Consider the following 20,770-nt stretch of genomic DNA (forward strand, 5'->3'; position numbering starts at 1 on the left):
TTCGAGTCCTCATGACCCTTTAAGTTCTGTCGAAGGGTCATGAGGACTCGAAACGTCAACTCTTTTCTTCTCCGCCGATGCTGCCAGACCTGCTGAGTTTTTCCAGGTAATTCTGTTTTTGTCATGTAATATATTATCAGGTTTATGGTGATCAGTAATACAAATTGTGTTTTTATTGCATGGTATTCTTGGCTATTTACTGGCATCGTGTGGATCAAATTCCATAATTGTGCCCAGTTTTTAAATCAGTGGCTTGAATTAATAACATATATTCCTTGACCCATGCATTCAATTTGCAGTTTTACAGAATAATGTACCAAGTTCAAGGTTATTTAACAACAACGGGAACTGGTGGATTGGGGGCTTGTAGACGGGGCCCAGGAGCAAGGGTGCAGACAGCACTAGTGGGGGCCTGGGCTCAGCATTGAGTTCGTCCAAACTGAGCAGCCAGAGGCAGAGCGGCAGACCTGAAAGACCGGCTTTAAAAAAAATTGGAACTGTCAGCCTGATGGGTATGAAATTTTTTAAAGCCTGTCTTTCAGGTCAGTTTCACTGAGTTGCTGTGCTGCTGCTTCATGGCTCTGATTCTTTTTGAAAAGCCCGCCAGAAAACCATGCAGCAGCACCACAACTGAGAGTGCTCTGAGTCGAAAAATGGTCACTGAAATCTCTAATTATTTTACAGCCAATTGGATGCTCTGTGTGGGGTGTGGTTGGGAGAACTGGGGATAGGGTGGGGGATGGGGCAATGGTGGAAGGGGTTTCAGGGGTGATGGGATTTAGAGGTGGAAAGGCGGTTGGGGGATGGGGTGGGGGGGGAGGTTTGGGGGGGTGGGGTGGAGGCTTGAGGGGGATTGGGTGGGAAGAGTTTGACAGGGATTGAGTGAGGGCCGGTTGGGGGTTTGAGGAGGGATGGTGCAGGGTAGGAGTGTCACTTTTAAGGTTTGGTACCACAAAATTAAATACTGTACACTTCTCAAAATTCTCTTTTGAATTTAAACCAGCATGAAATAGCAGTCTAAATTTTCATTATGCTCTAAAGTAGATACAATCCTGATGGCTTGCTGTGTTGATGTACCAGAGGCTTAAGAATCTTGGGCCTCATCGAAATAGATGGAAGAAGGTAAAAGCCAGGAGTGATACAAAATAGGCTGTTGTCTCACTAGCACCTGTTTTATTACTCTTGCAAAGTCTGGAAATGAAACCCTTATTTGGAACTAAGAGGTTGCTTAAAGGAAGATTTTACAAATCTCTAGTCCATCCAAGGTTCACTCCATTCTACACCATCCTGTTTAAAAATCTAGCAGAAGATGGTCACACCATGGAACTAAAATTTCTCCATGGGTGAGGATTGCTGATCGTCCGTTGTAACTTTGCCAAAACAAACCCATTGAAGCCCCAGAGAAACAGCAGAAAGGGCTTTTACCATAAAATGTCTTTAACCCAATCCTATGACCTGAATCTTACGTTTGTCGGACGCATTCAATCGGCGAGCCCAGAAGCAGATGCGAAATGCGTTTTTGCCCGCGATCGACCCCCGAATGCAATTTCACACTGGCTGGTCAATTAACCGCCAGCTAGTGTGAAATGCGCACTGAGAAAGCCTCAGCGCTGCCGGGGGTGGGGGGCCAGCAGAGGGCAGGTGCCGACAAAAGTGCGAGCGTGGGTGGACACTTCTAGCAAGCTCCCTGAAAGCAGACAGCTGCTGCGGAGCTGCCTCAGGGAGCTGCAGACCCGGACAGATTAAATGTAAAGAAAAAAAATGCACCAACCTGTCTCCATTCAAGCACCTGACAGCAGAACTCAAAAAAACCTCAGTCCCCAGATATCTTTTTTTATTACATTTCACCCCAGACATTTCATCCCTCCCTGGAACGAGGTTTCATTGAAAATGTAAAGGCCACCGTCCGCCAACCATAAAAGCAGATGGGCCATGTAAAATCGATTTCAATTGCTTCCTTAACGGGCTTAATTGATGACGAGCGCACTTCCGGCTGCCACACGTGCGCCAAGCAAAATATTGCGTGAGTGCACGATGACATCGGGACACGCACTCAACATCTTCTCACGCGATTTCAGGTCAGGTGCACGCCCGCACAACTCGTGTAAAATTCTGGCCTATGACTTAAATGCTTCTAGGAATAACCCCTCTCAGGATATTGCCATCACACTGTGCACAAAGTACAGATACATTCTAGGGAAAAAGGGTTAAACAGGAGAAAGATCAGTTTGGCAACAATGGAAGTAATGCATTTGAGTAAATCCCTCCTGCAAGGCTGGGGATGCACTGTTGCACACTCACCAACAGTGCTCCAGGCTGCTCATGGTGGACTCAGAGGATGTGGAAAATGCCACCTTCTGAAGGCAAACCTAGATAGGATGCCAGTCGCATGCCCATATAGTTGTCAGATAGCACGTGATCGTTCTGGCCAGATCTTTCTTTCTTTCTTCTCCTGCCGCTAACAATCGATCCTCTCCCTCAGTCACTCATTAACTTCTCCCAGATGATAGAATTTGTGCTGCTGCTGGGGGTAAGCGAATGCAATGCACTGTGACTGAGCCAAGACTTCTTCAGGGTTCCTCATTTTAAGAAAAACCTAAAAGGAGTAAGAAACAGACGCTGTCTTCCAAAACAGGCGAAATCATAAGGATTTTTGGTGCCTCTTACAGCTGTTCAGTGAATATAACCCTGATTTGAGGATTCTGACAGGGAGGGATTGTATTGAATTAAGATTCCTGATGTTGGTCGCAGATGTTCCACTCTCATTTTCATCTATGCATTTTATAGGTTCATGGCCAAAAAGGGCAAGGGCAGTTTTCTTAAACTTGGATATCTGCTCCAGGACCAATGATCATCTGTCCCCCTTTCCCCTGATATTTGTGAACATTTTGCATCCTGGCATTTACAGGTAGGTGCTCTTCAGCGCAAAACAGGATCACCCTCCTTGGCTAAACTTCCTGCATCAACAGCTCAAGAGTCATTACTGATGTCTTTGTGTTGCCTTCAAAATACAATAATTGCAGCTCACTCCCCTCTTAAAGGCGAGCCACAGTTCTTTGTCAATCTTCTAACTCGGAGCTAATCTGCTTGCAGACTGACTCCCTGTGTGCGTGAAGCAGGGAGTGAATTCTAATGAAGGAGAGAGGCTTAACTCGTAAAATGTAATTAGGCCAATCCTCTTTGCCTGTACATGCCATACGTAAATTAAGCAGCAATTATAATGGAATTAGAAAATTCAGGGCTTACGTCTACAAATGTGTTCTGGGGCAGGTATGAGGGTGCATTTCAGGTTAGGTGGACATCGATCAATAGAATCTTCTGCTTTCCCGAAACAGACAAAAATTGTTGGCCCCCCTGGGGTCTTTTACCTTTGAAGCTGATACCAAGGATGATATCCTTAAATGAGCTTCACTTTTTAGAAATAAAGCTGAAGGTTAAAACAATTCAGTCCCTTCTTATTCAGAATGTCACCTCTGTTATAAAAAGACCAAAGTTGAACCTGCGTTTCATTCTGCAGCTATTTTAAATGTACTGATGCTGCTCTCTACTGGACATTACCATTCCGAACAATAATCTCAAACCACAATATTGTGCATTCCCAAATGCAGCTTATCCAGCTCAGAGTTTCTGTTTAACTTTGAGTTTGAGGTAGCTAAGAGAGCCTTAAAACCTTTACGGAATGCTTCATGAATTTGCGTGTCATCCTTGTGCAGGAGCCACACTAATCTTCTCTGTATCGTTCCAATTATGAAAAAGCCAATAAAATTTGTACAATTCACACAAATCCTCTCAACTTGGTTTGAACTGTTCCACTAGTGGAGATAGTATTGATTGATCAGCACAGTGTTATGTTGGAGGTTGGCTAATTTTCCCATGTTTCAAGTGATAATTTTATAACTGCACGCTCAATTCTGATTTTATTCATTGTTAATTGTTAGCCAATCCTTCTTGGCTGTGGGGGTGGAGCCAAAGGATTGCAAATTTTGCACCCCTGTTTAAAAAAGGGGGAGAGAGATAAACCCAGTAACTATAGGCCAATCAGCCTAGGGTATGGGGGAAACTTTTAGAAACAATAATCCCGGTCAAAATGAATTGACATTTGTTTAATAGCAAACTGTGTTTGACCAACTTAATCGAGTCCTTTGATGAGGTCATGGGGAGGACTAATGAGGGTGGTACGGTTGATGAATGTTCAAAAGATGCTTGAAGTACCTCATAATAGACATGTTAGCAATATTAAAGCCTGTGGGATTAAAGGGACAATGGCAACACGGATACAAAATTGGCCGAAGGAAGCAGAGAGTAGTGATGAACAGTTGGGCCAGACTTTTACATCCCGTGGGCGGGCGTGTGCCCGACCTGAACAGACATGAAATAGCACGAGATGATGTCGGGTGAGGGTCCTGACATCATCGCACACTCGCGTGATGTTTTGCTGGGCGGACACGCGCAGCAGTCAGAAGCACGCCAGCCAACAATTAAGCGGGCAATTAAGCCCATTAATGATGCAATCAACAGCGATTTTATGTGGCCCGTCCACATTTATGGTTGGCGGATGGACCATTCTCCCAGGCGGCATTCACACATTTGCTCAAACCTCGATTCAGAGCGGGGTGAAATCTCCGTGGGGAAAGAAAATAATAAGAGGTATCTGGGTATTGTTTTTTTATGAGGTATGATTTCAGATGCTTGATTGTACTGAATGGACATATTTTGCAGCATTTTTGTCATTTCCTTTACTCTGTGGAGGTCTGCAGCCCCCCTTGGGGCAGCTGTCTGCCTTCAGGGAGCTCACTAGAAGCGCTCACCCTCAGCCTCAGTTAGGTCGGTGCCCGCCCTCTTCTTGCCCCCACCCTGGCAGCGCTGAGCATTTCTCAGTGCACGTTTCACACTGGCTTGGCGTGAAATCGCGGTCAGTGGCCGATCACGGCTGGAGATCCCTTTCCCATCCACTTCTGGGCCTGCTGATCGCGCACACCCGACGAACGAGAAATTCGGGCCTTGTCTCTCAGACTAGAGAGAGGTGTCCATCAAGGAGCCGGTACGGGGACCACTGCTCTTTTCGAAACATACTAATGACTAGACTTGGGTATAGAGGGCATAATTTCCAAGGTTGCAGATACAAAACTTGGAAATGCAGTAAACAATGAGGTTGATACCAAGAGGCCTCAGGAAGGCAAGACAGGCTGGTAAAATGAATAGACACATGCAGATGAAATTTAATGTGGAGAAGTGTAAAGTGATTCGTTTTGATAGGAAGAATGAGGTGAGCCACTGTAAACTGAAATGGACAGTTGGGTCATTTTTGAGTTCGCGGCACTTGTTAGTGCCTTCAGTGAGCTGTAGGAATTTCATTTTTTGAACCACATGAGCGTTAATAACATCACAGTTAAAATTCCACGTGTGTGAGGTGCTCCCGAATGTCACGTTCCTTTGTCCAGCGGCATTGAGCCATTACAGATTAAGCTTTGAATTCTGCTCTGCAGTTACTGATCTGTGAGAAAGTAACCGGTGGAGACTGCAGGACTTTCACTAGCAGGACAGGAGAAATTGAAGGGGAGAGTCATGCCTGGCCAGTTTCTGGTGCCTTTGATCAACTTTCTGGCCGTTGCAATTATGTCAGGTAGGCCCAGGGTTGAGACACTTCAGTTATGAGGAAACATTGGAGAAGTTGGAACTGTTTTCCTTGGAGAGGAGACGGCTGAGAGGAGACTTGATAGAAGTTTTCAAAGTCATGAAGGGTCTGGACAGAGTAGATAGGGAGAAACTGTTCCTGCTCGTAAACAGATCGAGAACCAGAGGGCACAGTTTTAAAGTGTTTTGCAAAAGAAGCAAACGTGAGGTGAGAAGAAACTTTTTCACACAGCGAGTAGTTAGGTTTTGGAATGAAATGTCTGGAGGCAGCTTCAATTGAGGTATTCAAGAGGGCATTGGATGATTGTTTACATAGAAACAATGTGCAAGGTTATGGGAAAAAGACAGGAGATCAGCACTAAGTTAAAATGCTCAGAGAGCTGGTGCAGACACGATGGGCTGAATGACCTCTTTCTACACCCTAACAATTCTGTGATTCTGTGATGAAGAAAAAGCAGAGGAGGAAATACATAAAACTTGAGCTCATTCAAAACTCAGCTGCCAAATACACATATGTTCCAATACATACAATGGGCTCCCGGTCCATCAATGCCTTGAAACTAAAAATCCCATTTTGTGTTCAAGTTCCACCACAACCTTTTCCTACCCCACAACCTTCCAAGAACTCTGTGTTCCCTCAATTCTGTATTTTTGTACATCTCTGACTTCCTTCCCACTCCCCATTGCCCAATCTCCACTCTCCCCCCACCCCCTCTTTGGCCTTCTCCAATCCCACTGTCTGGACCGAGGCCTCAAGATTGGGCTGGAGCAGCCACCAGCAAGGTGGTGGGGTTCAGAATCATCAAGGGTGGGACTACCGTGTCCACAAAAATAATTCAACACTTAAGCTTTGGCGGGCCTTTTTGATTCCAGCACTTATGCAATGGGGGAGGGAGTGGACTGTGCAAGCTCTGACCATTTCTGACCCAAGTAGCAACCAGCCTCCCATTTACATAAGAATGATATAGAATCTACAGAAACAGACCATGCATCCCAACTTGATCCATGCCAATGTTTATGCTCCACATGAGCCTCCTCCCACATCACCTCAACTAATCCTATCGCCGTAACTTTTAATTTTTTTTAATTCATACTTTCTTGGGATATGGGCTTCGCTGGCAAGGCCAGCATTTGTTGCCCATCCTTAATTGCCCTTGAACTAAGTGGCTTGCTAGCCCATTTCAGAGGGCAGTTAGGAGTTGCCCACAATGTTGTGGATCTGCAGTCACAGGTGGGCCAGCTGGTAAGGATGGAAGATTTCCCTTCCCTAAAAGGCTCCAGTGAACCAAATACAATAATTGACGATAGTTTCATGATCACCATTACTGAGCCTGGCTTTCAATTCCAGAATTATTAACTGAATTCAAATTCCACCAGCTGCCACGGTGGGATTTGAACCCACGTCCCCAGGGCATTAGCCTAGACCTCTGGATTTCCAGTCCAGGGATAATTACCACTATGCCACCATCTTCCGCTCCTTCTTCCCCAGCCCCCCCCCCCCCCCCCCCCCCCCCCCCCCGCCCCCACCACTCCCTTGTATGTTTAAAAAGCATTCCCTTAAATGTATCTGTTCTATTCGTCTCAACTTCTCCATTGGCAGAACTTTCTGACCTGAGTGAGCGTAAAATGATGCGCAATGATGTCAGGTGAGCGTCCTGGCATCATCGCGCACGCGCACAATATTTCGGTCGGTGGGCAGGAGTTGGAGCCATTAATTAAGAGGCCAGTTAAGGCCCTTGACAACCCAACTGACGCTGATTTTACGCTTGTCACAGGGACACAACAGGCAGGTGGGCAGCCCACAATTTGCAAAACCTCATCCACGGACGGAATAAAAAGGGTCAGCAGCATTGTCAATGTGAGTAGTGAGGAGTTTTGGAGATAGTTTGCTGCTGGTTGCTTCTCCATACTTGACAGCTTCATCTCTGTTCGGGACTTCATTCTTAGCATTTCCACGCATCATTTCAGGACTCATTGGTGCCTCCCAGGTTCCCGGAGGATTCAGACTGTGTGGACTCTTCCAGGTATCAGACAGCCTTCCCTTACCTCGGTAATGGGGATGTGGTCTCCACTGGATGTACCTCCTCTGAGGAAGAAGGGAGGGGCCAAAGGGAGAGGAGACCAGGTGTCCCAGTGCAGCTTCCAGGGGAGCGACCTGTGGGAGGAAAGGAGCAGACACAAGGTACACAGGTCCAGCAGGTAGTCCAAGCGGAAGGGGCTGCTGAAGACGCCATTATCCTGTTGCCAGGGTTTACAGGCGGCGATGCAGCTATCTCAATATGTCCGAGGTGCAATGCTGAAGGAGGCTCCGCTTCTCTAGGGAGACAGTGACCTCCATTTGTCAGATGATTGAGCCTGAGATCAGACCCGACTGTGTGGGTGGACACCCCATCCCAGTGGCTCTGAAGGTCACAGTGACCCTCAGCTTCTATGCCTTCAGCTCTTTCCAGGGGTCAGTGGGAGATCTGTGTGGAATCTCCCAATCAGTTGTCCACAGTTGCGTCAACCTGGTGACAGAAGCTCTGTTCAGGTGAATATTGACTTTCATTCATTACTGGATGGACGAGGCCAGCCAGGCTAATCGAGTCAGAGGCTTTGCAGCGACTGCTGGGTTCCTTGCGTCCAGGGTGCAATCAACTGCACACATGTGGCCAACAAGGCACCACTGGGTCAGCCTTTGTTAACAGGAAGGGCTTCCACTCCATGAACGTGCTGATAGGTGTGACCACAGGATGCTGATTCTACAAGTCTGTGCAAGGTACTCTGGCAGCTCCCATGACGCTTAAATCCTGAGACACTCCCAGGTGCCCAGGCTCTTCAGTACTCCAGCCCGACTGGATGGATGGCTGCTGGGTGACAAGGGCTATCCCTTGAAAAGGTGGTTCATGACGCCTCTTTGCCACCCAAGAACAGAGGCAGAGCAGCGATACAACAGAAGCCATGTCTCCACAAGGGCAGAGGTAGAGAGGACTATAGGTCTTCTCAAGATGTGCTTCCGATGCCTGGATTGTTCAGGGAACGCACTGCAATGCCCCCCCAGGTGTCACTAATAATGGTTGCATGTTGCCCTCTCCGCAATCTGCCATTGGCAAGGGGGGACCCACTGGAGGAAGAGGATCTTGACACAGCTCCACAGGCCACAGATGATGAAGCCAATAGTGAGTCAAAAGAGGTGCACGGTGAGGAGAACGCTGAGGGCGTGGAGCCAGATCTCAGTAACCTCCAGGGAGTCAGGGACATAAGGGATGCCTTGATTCAAGGCTCCTTCAGCTAGGCTGTCAAATAAGCGCCACCACTTCATGCCAGGGTTGCTGGCACCATCCTGGATCTCAGAAATACCCTTTCCTTTGCCCCCAAAATACAGTCAGTCTGTGCAATAAAGTTTCGAGCCACCCACATGGCTTACACACTGGCATATCCTGCACCTACAAAACCAATGAAACATACTCAGGCTAATAAACAAAAGAAAATGTAATATAATGTTAGCACTCACAGATTATGAACAGAACAATATCAGGTGTTGATATTGAGGGCAACAGCCTCATCAGATGCCATGGTCTCTGACAGAGGAGGAGCTGCTGTCCAGAGCACCCAGAAGGAGCCCACAGAGACGACAAGCAGCTCATGCGTTAATGTGAGGTTGCTGCAGACCTCCCTGCTCACCATTGATGAATGGGCACTGAGCTGAGATACTGGGTGCCTCAGCCATCTCACACACGGACTTTGACCGTCTGAAGTCAGTGCCTGTGTGAGGGCTTGGCAGGTCCGAATCTAACCCTAGGAACTCCTGATTCTATTCCTGGAAGATCCTCTCCATGAGAGTTGCCACTTTCTCAATGGAGGAGGCAGTGCACTCAGCGATGAGAGTCAACGCAGTGCTGATGTTTCGCATGGACTCTTCCACAACAGAGACCATGGCAGGCATACCCTCATGGATCTCCGCCAGATCCTCCCGCACATCCCACTGGACATCCAGCATCTGCTGCCTAATGGACGACTCCAGAGGCTCATCATCTGCCTTCAACTGAGCATTGTCCTCTTCCCCAGCAGTCCTTCAACTGTCACTCTCTGCCTCTGTTGCACCTCAAGCAAGTGTGAAGTGCTTTCACTAATGCACACCGAGATACTAGTCACTGAACTAATGCCCAAAGAGGTGCTGGTATCTGCAGGTGCTTCTAGAGCACGGTGGTCCTCCGATGCCAGGGGGTAGCTCCTGGAGTTCCTGAGATTGGCTGCTTGGTGGCAGATTTAAGGGAGAAGAAGGACCTTATTAGTTAAAGTCATCACATTGTCACTGTGCATGCCAGGTACCCTGGTGAGACAATGGAGATGTGCAACATGGTGTCTTTCAATGATCAATGAGGAATCCTGTCTGGAGGCTCCCATCAATGATGAGACGACATGAGACTGTTTGCATCATCCAAAACTTTCACCTCTGTGCACAGCACCCTTGCCTTCGTCTGAAACCCCAGCCTCTCCACGGCTGGTTAACTGATGTCCATGGTGCCTCTCAAGCTCCAAGGCCTCCTGTTCATATCTGGAGAGGATGAGGAGGTGTTGGGTCCTCTGCCAGTCTGCGACCTCTCAGTATTGTTATGGACCATCTTCTCCTAACAGGACAGAGGAGTGTTGATTAGTCCACTCTCCACCTGCAGTGCCATTGCAGTCTGCCCAACCCCACCTGAGGAACACCTTGCAGGGCACATCCAAGTCATGGCCCTCCAGCTGCAAGGCACTCAGTCAAAGCAGCCAAGGTTCACCCCCTTGGCCAGCTCCGGCATCAATGACAGTTGGCACTCAGACTCTTGCGCCCCTGAGCTCCACAGCGGGATGGTAAGCCCAAAACACACTGACTCATGCTAACATGGTACTCACCCCTCCAGAGCGCAGCATGCCATTAAAGCTCTTCCAGCACTGTGCCTAGGTGCGCTGCACCACTTCATGGCTGCTCACCTGGGCTGCCACCTCCTCCCATGTGCTCTTTGTGAGGTGTGGTGGCCTCCTCCTCCTATATCTGGGGACAAGGGTGTCCCTTCAGGCAGCCACCTCCTCCAGGAGGGTGGCGAGGTACTCATCAGGAAAATGGGGTGGGGGGGGCGGTGAGTGCCCAGCCGACCTCACCTCCCACCTGGCGTCTACAGCTTCGTTTGCAGCCAAGTCGTTGCAGCAACTGTGATGCGTGCAGCCTCCTTGGGGCTGCCTGCGCCGTTTTTGAACCGGCCGGCCGGTCGCCATTGGACCTAGTGGTCGACAGGCTCCCGCCCTTGCCCACCCGCCCTTTCTCAAACATTCTGCAACCACCCGCCAGTGTGAAATTGTGGATGCAGCCCAATTGCGGGCAATGGGTGAGCTCCTGTTCACTCCCACCGAGCCTGCCCGACGAGCGGAAAATTCTGCCCCAAGTGGGAGCGAGTTCCACATTCTCTCGGTAAAGAAATTTCTCCTGAATTCCTTTATTAGATTTATTGATCTTATATTTATTGCCCACGTCCAAATTTTTAAAAATTATTTCTTCATGGGATGTGGACATCAGTGGCTAGGCTAGCATTTATGCCCATTTTCAGGGGGCATTTAAGAGTCAACCATATTGCTGTGGGTCTGGAGTCACATGTAGGCCAGACCAGGTAAGCATGGCAGATTTCCTTCCCTAAAGAACATTAGTGAACCAGATGGGTTTTTATAACAATCAACAATGATTACGTGGTCATCATCAGACTTTTAGTTCCAGATTTTTTATTTTGATGTCAAATTCTACCATCTGTTGTGGTGGGATTTGAACACAGGACCCCAGAGCAATACCCAGAGTTTTTGGATTACCAGCCCAGTGACAATACCATCTCCCCATTACTTTCTGTATTATTTTCTGTTTTCCGACAATATTCAGCAGCTTCTTCCCCATTCTGTTTCCCCACCATCTGCTCCTCAGGAGGGAGCCTGGACGTATGACGATAGTGAGTTACTTGGGCTAGGAGGGAGGGGAGCGCGCAAAAAGAGCAACATTTTGCTCCCGTCAGGGGGGATGTGTGGGAGTGGGTGTGGGTGGGTGGGTTCCCGATTGGCGCTCCTGCTCTGGGGCGCGCCGCCATTTTACATGGGCAGGCCAATTAAGGCCCGCCCATCGTGACGTCTGCCAGAAAGTGCTATGCGCTCCTTGTGCGGGCAGGGGAGTGGGATTCCCTGAACAAGGAGTGCGCTCTCGCACAGATCTCCCTGAGGCAAAGTGCTGCCTCAGGGAGATGGGCTCAGATTTGAAACTTCAAAAAAAGATGAGAAAAAAATTTCGCTGCCATGTCCCCTCATGGGACACTGTCACATGAGTTGGGACATGCTCATAACTTTTATTTTGAAATATTCTGAGATTTTTAAATCACTCGTGAAACCTCATCCCGCCCATGGATGAGGTTTCAGGCTTTTTCAGAAGCTTGCCTGGGGCTCCTGGCCTGCCCGCCAACCTTAAGGTTGGACGGGCAGGTCCATTAATGATTTCAATTAGTTTTTTAATGGCCTTAATAGGCCGTTGACAAGTCAAGAGAGAGAGAGAGAGAGAGAGAAATAGGTAAGTTACACTCAAGATCTGATTCTGTCCTAATCTGAAATCTGTACAAGTGAACATCAAATTGGGGTCACACCAGGTTGTGATTTATAAACAAAATACAAATTGAAAACCACAATAAACCTATTGTAGGAGAATATTTGGGCAGACAAGAATTTCAACTTTGTGGCATTTGCAAAAGAACACGGAGCTCAAAGTAAAGAATTTAGCCTGGGAGAATTCTTTTCTTTGGCAAAATGACAAACTTGTACTTTAGGAGCCGGGTTGAAATGGCCTGGGTGGTTGTTTTAAAGGGGACATTGGGGATAGGTAAAGGTATGTTTTGCCCCCTTTTACTGTGCCCTCAACCTGTGCACACATTGTTCCTACAGCTAACTTCATGGGAGTCGCTTTTAGGGCTCCTGCCAAAAGACATTAGGCCCTTAAATATTTTAATGAGAGACCTTATTTCAAGTGAGCATAATATGAAAATTGTAACTAGCATCATGCTATCATCTGCACTGTGAATCCAATCAGGTTGTTAGTGTTGCCAGGCAGAGAAAACAGGTTTAAATGAGATCAATTTAAACACTTAAGTCATTGGATTCCAATTTACGTATTAAAAAGGGCTTATCACCTCAAACAGGCAGACTTTTCCCTATGACTGGTCCCTTTCAAAATGGAGCCAGCTGTATACATGATGTTAACAGGGCTATAAGGTTACATCAAGGCTGTTACAGCCAGGTCCATGAGATTGCCAATTAGTATTAGGAACAGCTTTGTTTTTGTAAACTGATGGTCTCTAGGAACTGAATGAAGGCTGCTCTTTACAGCCAACAGACTATCATTCTGGACTGGATTTTAACCCAGTCTGAAATTCCAGTCTGCTGCTCATAACGCCACCAAGTTCCCCTAAAACAGTTACTTTTTGCATTGGGAACAATTCATTGAGAAGAAATCCAAATTGTAACACTTGCAACAACTTTGCAACTGGGATTAAATATACCCTTATACTTGTGATAAACCACACGTTTTATATTCTGTAAGCACAGCATGCATCATGGTGTTATCAGTGGTTTGCAACAAATAATTACTCGGCGCTTCCAGTTGTACTTCCGCTGTCAGTTGAATTATATTATGGAAACCGTCCCACCACGTGTCTCTTCTTTGTAAATTCAGCTTCCTTTTAACTGTCATTAGCATTGTTTCCATTTGTCAAGCATCATAAAATGGGTATATTGCTGGGCTCAGTCTCATGGGGTTATCATTCTAAACCACAAGGATACTTCACACCCTTACTGATTACTGCTTAAAGCTAGAATAGTCGAACTGATTTAACGAGCCATTTGCAGTTTCACATTACAGGCCGTGTGTATTTAGACATGCACAGTTTAACCTCTGGAGATGTGCCTAGTAAACTGTGGTCCTTTCTACCACAGTCATGCACATAAATACCTCAGCAAGACAGCTACAGGGTTCAAATATTTATTTGACAAGTTATTGCAGCACCTCCACTGCAGCTCAAACACCTCTGTATTGGTTACTGAGGCAAACTTTGTCCTAAAAAATTCGACAGGGCTGTGGTACAAACAGATGTCATACAGGACAATTTTTTAATCAACCTATAAAATTTATACTATAGGCTGTTGGAATGGCCTGCAAGGCAAACCTGGAAAGATGTACTAGGTATGAGGTTCGAGCAGAGGACTGGATGTCTTACATGCACCAAACTTCCCTCCTGCTTCCTCCAGCTATTACTTTTTATTCTTTGGCAGTCCCTCAGGATCAAGGATGACTTGCTTCCACTCCAGTGGGTGCTGTGATCGCTTAGTCCAATGCATGATCTGCAGGCTCTGCCACATGCAGGACAGATGTGCTTGGAGGGTTGGGTAGATTAGTTATTTAGTGGATAGTGTGCTCTCTCCAACGCATCAGCTTTGCTTCTGCATGCTCCCAATGAAAAATATAGATGTGGCTGGTGTCTTCCTGAATTAACCTACTCTGTTTTAGGGTCAGTCACAAGCCAGGGACTCCCCTGGGTCAGCGGAGTTGTTTAATCTCTTCAGGGATACTTTAAGGACCACTATTGATTGTAAGGTTGGTTTTATTTTACCATACTGCTAAATTAGAATTCCCCAATGATGCAACTGGTAGACTGTTAACACCAACTGTTATGGGCTGTCCTCCACACCCAACCTGACTAATTCCACACGAATGCAGCAGCCCAGAGAAGCAACAATTGATTACAATTGTGTTCCTGAAACAGTAACCCTGGAACTGTACTATGTAGAAGGCACCTCATGTGCCTTCTTATCTAATCACTATTAACAGATAAAGATTAAATATAACAGGCCTTCCACAGTGTTGCATATGATGAGTTGGAAGATCCACTTATTTTGCAATCAAGTACGACAGATATTGACATGTGATGCCTGTTTGTATGTGTCTCTTCCAGAGACATATTGGCCCAGATCTTGCAGTCCCCATAGTGATGAACACTGAGAGGTTTACCACTGTCGAGGGCACTGCGACTTCCGCACCCACTTATGTTCACATCCAGAAGTCGTGGTGCAGCCAAAAGGGTGGGGGGGGAGCGGGTGGGGATGAGGGTGCAAGGAACAAAGGAGCCTAGGGTGCCAGGGGCTGTGTGGGTGCTGGAGGAGATCGAAGGGAGCTGGAGGGTTGGGTGTAGAGGAGCCTGTGGTGCTGAGGGTAGGGTGGTGGAGGGGACCTTGGGTGCCAGGGGGGAACTGTAATTAAAACTACATCAAATAAGAAATTGCAAAGAATCAAGAAACACTTAAAAGTCATTCATCTGAACACAGACCTCATGGGGCAATATCTTCAGCTCATGACATCAAAAAGGCAGCTGGGGTGGGGTGGGGTGGGACTTTGTCTCTCGGCCTCTCCACTCACTTACCGCTGGACTCATACTGCAGCCTGGAGAGATCCCACTGCAGCCAATAAAAAGCTAGGGTCGTACTTCTTCATGCAGCCAGTAGCAAAGGCCTCTGCACTGACTGCAAGATCCTGACCATTAATAGAGGAGTAACACAGCGACTGGAAGTTCTGCAGATTTGACATCTTACTCTCAGTTTTTCTGCAATCCCTGTTCAACAACTTTAAAAACTTTCTGTAGATTATCAATCTAACACCTAGCCAGGTTGTAACAATCCCAGAACATTGTAGAAATAACACAAAATGTTATTCCTGGCTAGTAGAATGTGCTGAAAGCCTTGTGGAACTTCAATGCAGGAATGATCAAGTAACCATGTGAAACACAATGGCAATCTGAGTGCACTGCTCAAACCCTCAGAGCAAACACCTCACTTCATAGCTGAGTGACATATCATGAGTTTTGTTTTAGTTTCTACATGATACTTAATATTAAAATTAAACAGACTCATATTTAGCAGAAAAACCATCTGTCCTGTACTGAAGACCGCCTTGATCTTTCAATAGAGGGTATGGGTATATATTCTTTAGCCCGTACTTGAGCTCCACATTGAGGTAATCAGCAAGCTAATGATGCTTAAAATGGTACCTCAGCATATTGCGCTCAGCTAGTGCAATCAGTCAGTTTGGTGTACTGATGGCTCTTTGAATTATTTGATACTGTTTATAATTATAATATACTTTACAATGATCAGCAAAATGAGCTAAAGCTTTGAAATCTGTAAATCTGGAATATAAACAGAGGTGTGTCAATATTCTTAAGGTAATATCATGTCTCTTTTTGTGTTTCCTTTATTAAAAGGAAAAATTGGTCCATTTGGTAATTTTTTTTTGCTTTTGAGTGAGATTGAAGGTACTATTCAGACTGAATGAGATGTTAAGCTACATCCTTGATTGACTGCTAAAGAGTCTGTTGTATGATTTAAAGAGGATCAGACAATTGCCCCAATATTCTTGCTAACATTCTTCCCTCAACTAACATAAATAGCGGATTAATGGGCTATTAATTTGATTGCTATTTGAATGATCTCATTGTGGAGAAATTGTTTCCCAAGATAAGAACAGTCACTGCAGATCAAAGTAATTAATTTTATGGGAAGGCCTTTGAGAACTTTCTAAGTTTCTGATAAGATGTTACATAACTTAAATTCTTTAAAATATAATTAAACTAATTGGAATCCATTGTGCTATTATCGTCAGGAGCAGTGGTACCAGTAAGATTTTTAATTCTAGAATATTTAACTGCAGCTACTTTTTAAAAGAATAATTGGTGGCACAAAAGAGATAGACACAAAAATTTAAAGTGGCAACATGATAATGAGTAAAGTGCAATATTACAATCAAAACTAGGAGACTGAAGCGTACTAGTCCAGCTCCTAAGATTAAATGGGAATCTAGCGTGTTCAGTGTGCTTGCATCTGAGAAAGCATCCAAAAGTAAGGTTAGTCAGGTATTCAAGTATTTTAATGGTGCTACCAGGTCCGGTCTACCAATGTATCTTGGGAAAGGTGTCAATGCATTAACACCTGACAAAGTGAGGTACGTTCTCTCTCTGCAAATGCAGGTGGGATACAGAGCACCTCTGACCTGCTAGGCATCTCTTCCTATGCGGAATCCTATTTAAGGACCCATTGTCATAGAGTAATAGAGGTCTACAGCACAGAAAAAGGCCCTTCGGCCCATCGAGTCTGCACCGGTCAAACAAGTACCTAACTATTCTAATCCCATTTCCCAGGACTAGGCCCATAGCCTTGTACGCCATGGCATCACAAGTGCACATCCAAATACTTCTTAAATGTTATGAGGGTTTCTGCCTCTACCACCCTTCCAGGCAGTGAGTTCCAGATTCCCACCGCCCTCTGCGAAAAAATTAATCCTCACACCCTCTCTAAACCTCCTGCCCCTTACCTTAAATCTTTGCCTCCTGGTTATTGATCCCTCCACCAAGGGGAAAAGTTCCTTCCTGTCTACCCTATCTATGACCCTCATAATTTTATACACCTCAATCATGTCCCCCCTCAATCTCTGCTCCAGGGAAAATAATCCCAGTCTATCCAGTCTCTGCTCATAACTAAAACTCTCCAGCCCAGGCAACATCCTGGTAAATCTCCTCTGCACTGTCTCCAGTGCAATCACATCCTTCCAATAATGCGGATTCTAGAACTGCAAGCAATACTCTAGCTGTGGCCTAACCAGCGTTTTATACAGTTCCAGCATAACCTCCCTGCTCTTATATTCTATGTCTCAGCTAATAAAGGCAAGTATCCCATATGCCTTCTTAACTACCTTATCTACCTGTCCTGCTACCTTAAGGGACTGGTGGACAAGCACACCAAGGTCCCTCTGATCCCCAGTACTTCTCAGGGTCTTACATTTCATTGTGCATTCCCTTGCCTTATTTGTCCTGCCCAAGTGCATCACCTCACACTTATCCAGATTAAATTCAATTTGCCGTTGATCAGCCCATCTGACCAGCCTATCTATATGCTCCTGTAATCTAAGGCTATCCTCCTCATTATTTACCACCCCACCAATTTTCATGTCATCCGCGAACTTACTGATCAACCCTCATACATTCAAGTCTAAATCCTTTATATATACCACTAAATGCAAGGGATCCAACATCAATTCCTGTGGAACCCCACTGGACACAGGCATCCAGTCACAAAAACACCCCTCAACCATCACCCTCTGCTTCCTGCCACTCAGCCAATTCTGGATTCAATTTGCCAAATTGCCTTGGATCTCATGGGCTCTTACCTTTGTTATCAGTCTCCCATGCGGGACCTTATCAAAAGCATTGCTGAAGCCCAAGTAAACTATGTCAAATGCATTGCCCTCATCTACACACCTGGTCAACTCTTCAAAAAATTCAATCAAATTGGTCAGACATGACCTTTCCTTAACAAAACCATGCTGACTCTCCTTGATTAATCCCTGCCTCTCCAAGTGTGGATTATTTCTGTCCCTCAGAATTGTTTCCAATAGTTTCTCCACCACTGAGGTTAGGCTGACTGGTCTATAGTTCCCTGGTTTATCTCTTCCTCCCTTCTTGAATAATGGTACCACATTGGCTGTCCTGCAATCCTCTGGCATCTCTTCTGTAGCCAGAGAGGTATTGAAAATTATTGCGAGCACCCCTGCTATCTCCTCCCTTGCCTCACTCAAAGCTTGGGCTACATCTCATCCAGGATTGGAGATTTATCTACTTTTAAGCCTGCCAGACCACTTAGAACCTCCTCCCTTTCTTTGCTAATTTCTTTATTTCTTTAATTATATCATTGGTGCCAGTCATGCTGTTCAGGACAACAAAAATAGATTTACCATAATGGCCATAAAGTTTTGTGTGACGCTAATTCCAGCACAAATAAAAAAAAGGGAAAACAGCTAAAAATATATCCTATATGCACTTTCCTTAACAACGATTGTGTTCTTTCTATGACTTTCCCTATACTTAACTCTAACAAACCAGATGCCTATTTCAAATGCATATGATTTACACCCTGAACAACAGAACACGAGGAAATAATGGACAGAACATCCACACTCCAAAGTTAACATATAAATGAGGCTTCCTACAAGTTTGTCTTCACCCACCAAAGTGGTACTGTGCCACAAAATGGGTGGACTTCCAGCAGAATGAGACTCCGATTCATTTTCAGTTTCGCACTGCCTGATTTATACCTTTAGAACACGGCAGCACATGCCCCAGGAGAGCCTGTCATAATTTAACAGATTTTATTTTAGTCTTAAAGAAAGATTGGTCATTTGTTGATATATTACAGTCTCGAAAATATTTTCCAAAGTGAGCATCCCTAAAGGTCTGACCTGTGTCCAAACCATTCCAAAGGAACATGTGTTAAAAATTAAACAATTCCGATTCGCAGGACTCCACCAATACAATAAATTGCGCTGTTAAAGCTCCATCATGGAGCAAATTAGTTCAGGATATGAAATAAATGCAGGACACTTAAGAATCTAGAATTTATTTGTCTGCCTATCCCTTTGCTATGTTTTGCTGCTATTGTTAATGTATGCCTGGATCCTGTTTTTATCCAGGCCATTTTGAAGCTGATTATTCCATTCCTGCTATTTTATTTTAATCATTTAAAGCCTTTAGTGAGTGCATTCCACTTTATATATTCTTTGCAAGGTCAATGGAGTTTATTGAAATTTAAACAAAAGCAAAAATTGCTGAAAAACCTCAGCAGGTCTGACAGCACCTATGGGGGTAAAGGCAGAGTTAACGTTTGGAGTCTATATGACTCTTCTTCAGTTCTAAAGAAGAGTCATACGGACTCGAAACGTTAACTCTGTCTTTCTCTCCACAGAAGCTGTCAGACCTGCTGACTTTTTCAAGCAATTTGTATTTTTGTTTCAGACTTCCAGCAATTTTTGTTTTTGTTTCAGACTTCCAGCATCCGCAGTATTTTGCTTTTATCTTATTGAAATTCATTTGGCTGATAGCTAACCTAACGGCTTGAAAGTTTGTTTAGACTGTAGCTCTGATGATGTTTTAATGGCCTTATAACTTGACGTGATCACAGATAATCAGAATGTGGTTTTATAATGGACACAGTCCTTCAACGAAAGAATACTAAAATAAATAAGCTTTGAGAAATGGAACTGAAGTATAAATATTTTTGTCATGCTTGGGAGTATTACAGGCAGAATCAATTTCTGAAATAACCTGTGCCAAACCTCCGCCATGTTAACCACTGAGGAACATACTTGGGTTATAGCAGATACTCTGCAGTTTATAGTCTTTGTTTCACATTGTTAGTTAATTTAAGCCTGAATTTTAATGGCCTTCTAACCAGCCCCTTAGGATTTAAGGATCTTACCACAAATGTCAGTATTGTTAAGTTCTGGGTGCAACTTTGGAACCAATGGGGTAAATCATGTTGTGCAATATTAGCAAAATTGTTACATGCTTGTATGAAATAACCTTTGTCACTGCTTACCTTGGAGTTAACCCACGTTAATGTAGTTAAGGCACTTATGAGGCTTTTCCCTGTTTTTTACATCTATGATCTGAAGTGATGTTACAAACATCTGTCATTTCTCATTGTTTGCAAGCCACAAGTGTTACCAGCTGCGAGGGCTTAATTAACAATTTTTCTTTTGTTGTACAAATCTGTTCCATTTATATTCCTAATGGCCGCGGAAAACGAGACATTCTCCTTGTTCTCAACTCATGCTATGGATTGGTTACAATTGTTGTATTCACAAGTTTTAATTAACAGTTGAGTGTAAGATTAGTGCTACATATTGAGAACTGGTCTGAATCAATCTCAGTGTGACATAACCCGACAGAACATTATCATTTAATTTCACAATGCTGTTTAGAGAACCTGCAATGTTGATGTGAATATTTCTGAATAAGACCTAGATAATACCTTTCACAGACATTACCTGTACTATTAATTTAATCAAGAATAAGAATTGTTCAGAAAGATATAGTTTGCATCAAATTAAAGTAGCATTAACTGTCTGGGATTTGTTTAGTCTGCATTTTCTTGCTAATGCAAGGAAAGAAAATCTCTCCATGGCTAAACATTTTGGTCTCATTGCGTGTTGGAACAGTTTATGGCCATGTCCGCTTTGGTTTACCAGATGCACCTGCAATCCCTACAGCTGCAACCTCCA

General features: G+C 45.0%; 1 protein-coding gene and 1 non-coding gene across 6 annotated transcripts in view; one reads left to right on the top strand and one right to left on the bottom strand.

The window, feature by feature from the left end:
• The window catches only part of col8a2 (collagen, type VIII, alpha 2), a 416,640-nt gene that overhangs the window by 342,825 nt on the left and 53,045 nt on the right, over positions 1-20,770 (top strand). The window lies entirely within an intron of this gene.
• LOC121292023 lies at positions 3,669-3,770 on the bottom strand. The gene has a single exon (XR_005946149.1). It is a non-coding gene; the product is annotated as a U6 spliceosomal RNA (small nuclear RNA).

The sequence above is a fragment of the Carcharodon carcharias genome, chromosome 19, assembly GCF_017639515.1.
Source record: "Carcharodon carcharias isolate sCarCar2 chromosome 19, sCarCar2.pri, whole genome shotgun sequence".
Lineage (NCBI taxonomy): Eukaryota > Metazoa > Chordata > Chondrichthyes > Lamniformes > Lamnidae > Carcharodon > Carcharodon carcharias.